This window comes from Otolemur garnettii, unplaced genomic scaffold (assembly GCF_000181295.1).
Source record: "Otolemur garnettii isolate 467f Iridium unplaced genomic scaffold, OtoGar3 scaffold00052, whole genome shotgun sequence".
Lineage (NCBI taxonomy): Eukaryota > Metazoa > Chordata > Mammalia > Primates > Galagidae > Otolemur > Otolemur garnettii.
This window is the reverse complement of record NW_003852447.1, coordinates 7,491,512-7,497,154: the sequence shown is the minus strand read 5'-3', so window position 1 is coordinate 7,497,154 and position 5,643 is coordinate 7,491,512.

Sequence of the window (5,643 nt, the reverse complement as noted above, 5' to 3'; positions counted from 1 at the left end):
CATGACATCAGCCTAGCTCACAACCACCTCAAACTCCTGAATTTAAGCAATCCTCCTGTTTTACTCTCCCAAGTAGCTAGGACTACAAGGCCAGAGCCATCACAACACCCAGCTAGCTATGTTTCTATTTTCAGTAGATAGAGACTAGCACTTACTGTTTTTTTAGAGATAGAGTCTTACCAGGTCACCCTCAGTAGAGTGTGGTAGCATCATAGCTCACAGCAACCTCCAACTCTTGGGCTTAAGCAATTCTCTTGCCTTAGCCTCCCAAGTAGGGAGTAGCTGGGCCTATAGGTGCCTGCCATAATGCCCAGCTATTTTTTGATTGCAGTTGTCATTATTGTTTAGCAGGCCCAGGCTGGGCTCGAACCCACTAGCTTCAGTATATGTGGCCAGCACCCTACTCACTGAGCTACAGGCACCGAGCCTGAGATTGGCACTCATCTTGTTCAAGCTCGTCTCAAACCCCTGAGCTCAAGCAGTCCACCTGCCTCAGCCTCCCAGAGTGCTAGGATTACAGATGTGAGCCATGGTGCCTGCCAAGTTTGGCAGTTTATTTATATAACACTGGTTTTTTTGTTTGTTTGTTTGTTTTGCAGTTTTTGGCCGGGGCTGGATTTGAACCCGCCACCTCCGGCATATGGGGCCAGCACCCTACTCCTTTGAGCCACAGGCACCGCCCTATAACACTGGTTTTTATGTGACCCAGGATCTCATCCTTAAATATTTACCCAAGAAAAATAAAAACATGCTCACTCAAGGACTTTTACATGAATATTCACCACATGACAGATTATACATAAGAGCCAAAAATGGGAAAGATTGTGATGCATGTATAACCAAACAAATGAATATTATTTAATAATAACAAGAAATGAACTAAACACAACATGAATCTCAAAAACATTGTGCTAAGTACACCACACCGTTGTCCTGTACAATCCATTTATATGAGTTTGGAAAAGGCAAAACTCCAGGGGCAAAAAATCAGAGGCTGTCAGGGGCTTAGGGATAAGAGGAGGGGACTGACTCCACAGGGGCACAAGGGAGCCTTTGGGTTAGTAGAGATAAGTCTTCATCTTGCAGTGGTTGTGAGAGAGGATACCCGAGAAGGGTGAGGTCTAGGAGAACAGATCTTCTCAAGGAGACCACAAGGATACACCTGCAGGGTCCTCTCCGTGGTGACTCAGCTCTTGGGAATTTGTAAACTTAACTTCCTGGAACTTGGAAATTTCCACTTGAGTGAAATCCTGTCATTCTGGAGAGGCTGGAATGGCATCTGTCTGGCCAAAGAGAGGGGTACCTATGGATTGGAACTTTTTGACTGTCAATAAAAAAGGAAAGACCAAGCCAGTTGGGGAGTGCAGCCATTTGGAATTCTTCTATGCTGTAAGTTCCCGGCTGGTAAATAAAGCCCTTCCTCTTATTAACATGGTGGGTGCTCTTTCACTCCTTTGGGCCTCATCTTCCTAAAGGATACATTTTAACTAAATATATTTGTCAAAACTCATTGTACTATAAAATTTAAAAGGGCGCATCTTATTTTCAAAACCTCGATATACATGACTTTTTTAAAAAAGTTAAAAAGAATTTTAAACAGCTCACAGGCTTTCTTGGAGAGATAAATAACCAAGTTTGGAGGATGTAGAACCAGAAGCAATGCCCAGAATCATGTCAGGGAGACAATGCGGTGAAGACATCGTTGCTGGTGCCAGCCAGAGACACTGAAGCTTCCACCACCACCCTGAATGGGTGGACACTTGACCCTGACCACTGCAAGCTTGCCCCCTGCTGCCTCTACCAGGATGTCCGACTGCACCCTGCAGCTGGCTGTGAACACTTATCTATGGTGGTGGACATCACCAAAATTATACATGGACCTCCTCAGCTTTTGTTAGTGTTTGTGTATTTAATATGTGGCTTAAGAAAACTGTTAGATAAGCATTCATAGCCGCGGGCCTCGGTTGGACACCCCTGCAGGGCTCCATCTCCACAAATGGATTTTGCTTGAGGTCTGTACTTCTCTTCACTGTTCAAAGTCTGGAGTGGAGACCCCTGACTGGCAGAGCCTAGGTCACATGCCTGTTCCTTAACTGTGAATGAGACTGGAAAGAGGAGACACCCCATGTTCAGCTTCTATGATGGGGCAGACTTGGAGGATACGGTGGGCATCTCCTCTAGCACAGAAAGCAAGCTCCTCACTGTCTTTCCACCATAATTTTTTGGTGGGTAGCCAAGAAAAATGAAAAATGTCCAGTATATCTCCCATATCATGACCTTAATTAAGAATTTCAGATGAATGCCCCGTGCTTGAAGGATGATATCCAAACTCTTCTTTTCGTTTGGACAGTCTCATTCTGCCACCCTGGATAGATGCTGTGGCATCATCATAGCTCACAGCAACCTCAATCTCTTGGGCTCAAGCAATCCTCTTCCCTCAGCCTCCCACATAGCTGGGACTAAAGGCACCTGCCATGACATCCAGCTAGTTTTTCTGTTACTTTAGTAGAGATGGGGTCTTGCTTTTGCTTAGGCTGCTCTTGAACATCTGAGCTCAAGCAATCCATCTGCCTCGGCCTCCCTGAGTGCTACAGCGCCCAGCCAGTATCTGGACTCTTTACTTGGCATACAAAGCCTCACCCTAGTCTGTCTTCTGAACCTCACTGCCTACCTTCCTGCCCACCACTTGGCTAGCTCTAATTACTCAGGAACTGTCACTGCCTCTCACTGTCATGGCTCTGGGACTCTGCTACATTTGAAATGTCCTTTTTCATCTCCACCCACTTCAGGGAAGCCACAAATCCATGAGCCACACCAGCCAGGCCCTCTCTGCACTCTGCTGTACCGGAGCACTTAGTAGGTACTAAGTTAACAAGTGGTTGGTGAATGAGAATGCTCCTTCTCCAAAATTAAAGAAGCAGTACCCTAAAAACAAGATGTACTTTAAAAATAAAATTTATAAAATTTAAAACTACATTCAGACAACAAAAGAAGTAACACAATTTGGGGCGTTTTTTCCAGGAATCCTGGACCAACAGATGACCTTTGACCTAAGATCCTTATTTTTCACTGTGTCCTGAAGGTTTCTCCCTGAGCAAATGGGTCAAGTTGAGACATATCTGAAAACTCTCCCTAAGCCAAGAAACACAGAGAAATGAAACACCCTCAGATCCCAAAGGAGCCCAAGACCAAGTCTAAGCTTGAACTGAGATGGGAACGTGGTATGTAGCCGAAATTGTGTTGTGAAATGCTCCTCAGTGATAGCTAACAAAGTCAACAACTACTATGGGGAGCCCGAGTTACTTCTTGCAAAACAAAATATAGCTAATGGATACAGCTGATTTGAAACTCAAATAATAGCCTCAGTCTTCTGCATGGGACATGGAGAGGGGGCAGTCCCAGGAGACAGCATGATCCCCACGGGCATCCCTGGTGTGGCGGACAGATCCCACCGGCTCCCACACTTCACATCCCCAAGCTGTGCTACTGAAGCTTATACTAGGGGAGCATTCCCTGAGCTGCTCCCTGTAGCCTGAACTTGAAGTCTGCCTTGGCTCCTCCTGTCCGTGTCAGACATTCTTCCCCTCTGAAGAGCCCTGCGCGTTGATTTACGCGGCCTTCCTTGTTTAAGGTGGCAGCGTGCCCTTTGCTCTCTTTCATCTTTGCTTTTCTCTCTACAGTAGCCTCTGAGCATCTAAGGGTTTTGAATCCCTTATTTGTGGATTTTTAAGTTTTCAGTTTCATTTTTCAGGTCTCCTAAAGTCTAAGATGAAGACTCTCCCCAACACGTCCTATTTCTAGGTGGGTTCCAGGAATGCTAATTTCAGATAACTGACAGGCCGCTGGTGGAAGCTAATGGCCAGGAGGTGGCGAGAGAAACGAAGTGAGACGGAGAAATGGGTTCAGCCCAGGTGGGACAGGTCACGGAGAGGCCCCAGGCCCACGTCAGGAGGTACAATACATGATGCAACGGCCCTGCCACCTCCTCCCACCAGTGACACAGGGGTCCCCTGGTTAGATCACCTCCGCCACTTCACGTCACGGAGCCTAAGGACAGCTCTCAGAGGCAAGAGAAACAACCCAATTTACCCAGTTCCCAACAACCATTCCCAAGACCTTCCAGAGAAAAATGTTTTAAAAAAATTTGTTTTTCCACAAGGGAGAAAGGCCAAAGTCATTAGCAAAGGAAAATCCCAAGGGACACCATTGCTCTCCCAACAACCCCTCCAGGCTTGGGAACATGGACCGTACCCATTTTGTACCCAGAGAGGGAGAAACTTTTTATAACCCTGCAAAAAAGTTACATAAACAACACTATCCCCTTTGTTGGTTTCTTTTTTTAAAGGATTGTTTTGAAAATAGATAATTTTACTGATGCAGGAGCCAAGGATTGTTGCTGTGTCTTGAGGAGCTGCTGGATGCCCTTCTTGGCAGGCTCGATTGTTTGCCTAAGATTATGCACGTTTGCTGGGGACATAAAAATAAGCTCCAGAGTGGAGACGGCTGTACCTGAGCCGGGCTCATTGGACCTGACACGTGGCCCTGGCTCTCAAGAAGCACCAGCCTACTCACCACTCACTCACAATTTCCTCAAGAAGCCCTCTGCTACTGAAGATCCAAAGATGGGTGGGGATGGGGGGTTAAGAATGTCTTGAAAGCCTAACCTGACCAAATAAATGCCATACGGAGAAGGAACGTAGAGCCTGACATGGAGAGATAAGAGGACAGCAAAGATGAAAGGTAAGGTAAGCGGCTGGGGAACACTCAGCAAGACGGGGCTAATTGTCTCGAGACTATCCTCTCCTGTAAAAGGACATACCAAAAAAAGCCTCCAGAAAACAGTGGTTTTAAGCACGCGCACTCCACAGGAACCTGGTCAGCTCTGCTCCTGCCTCCCCTACTCAATCTCAGAAGAGATGTTTCCAATTAACCCGGAGGAAATGGTTGCAGAATCTAAGGGGTGCGGGAAGTATGGTTACTATTATGCAAAATAATAGGATACAACCTCGTGGGAGGGGAACCCCAACAGCCAGTAAGGCTTATGCTTTGATGTCACTCTGCTTGAAATGTAAGTATAGAAACTTCTCCTGCAAAAATACGTTCCTCAGTCTAAACACGCAGAAGCTCTAGGAGAAGACCAAAACAAAACTTCCTTCAAGTATGAATGCATCCACGGATGCCCTTCAGGAGGCAGAAACCTAAAAAAAAATAAAATACAATAAAATCTGCTGCTAAAAATCACGAGCAGTTTGAGTTTTTCTTCTCTTTAATGATGGCCACTCAGAATAGTAAATTAGTAAATGCTCTTTCCTAACAAAAGGATGAAAAGCAAGTCTTTGAGAAATTATATCCTGTTTTTAATGCCATGTGTTTTTAAACACACGTTTTAAATGTTCAGTTTTTCTACTCAAAACCACCTTGAAAATAACCAAGTCCTTCCCTTAAATATTGAAGCTTCTCCAGGGTAGAGACTTGGTCACTGCCTAACTGTGGTGCCCACGACGGTGCCTGGCTCAGGGTGGGGCCTGATAAATACTAGTTGAATTATCGTTGATATGAATATACATGCACAGAGTTACACCGACTTTCCGCACCATGCCCTTCCTGCAAATACCGTTTGCAGAGCAATTTTTTGAGCAGAGG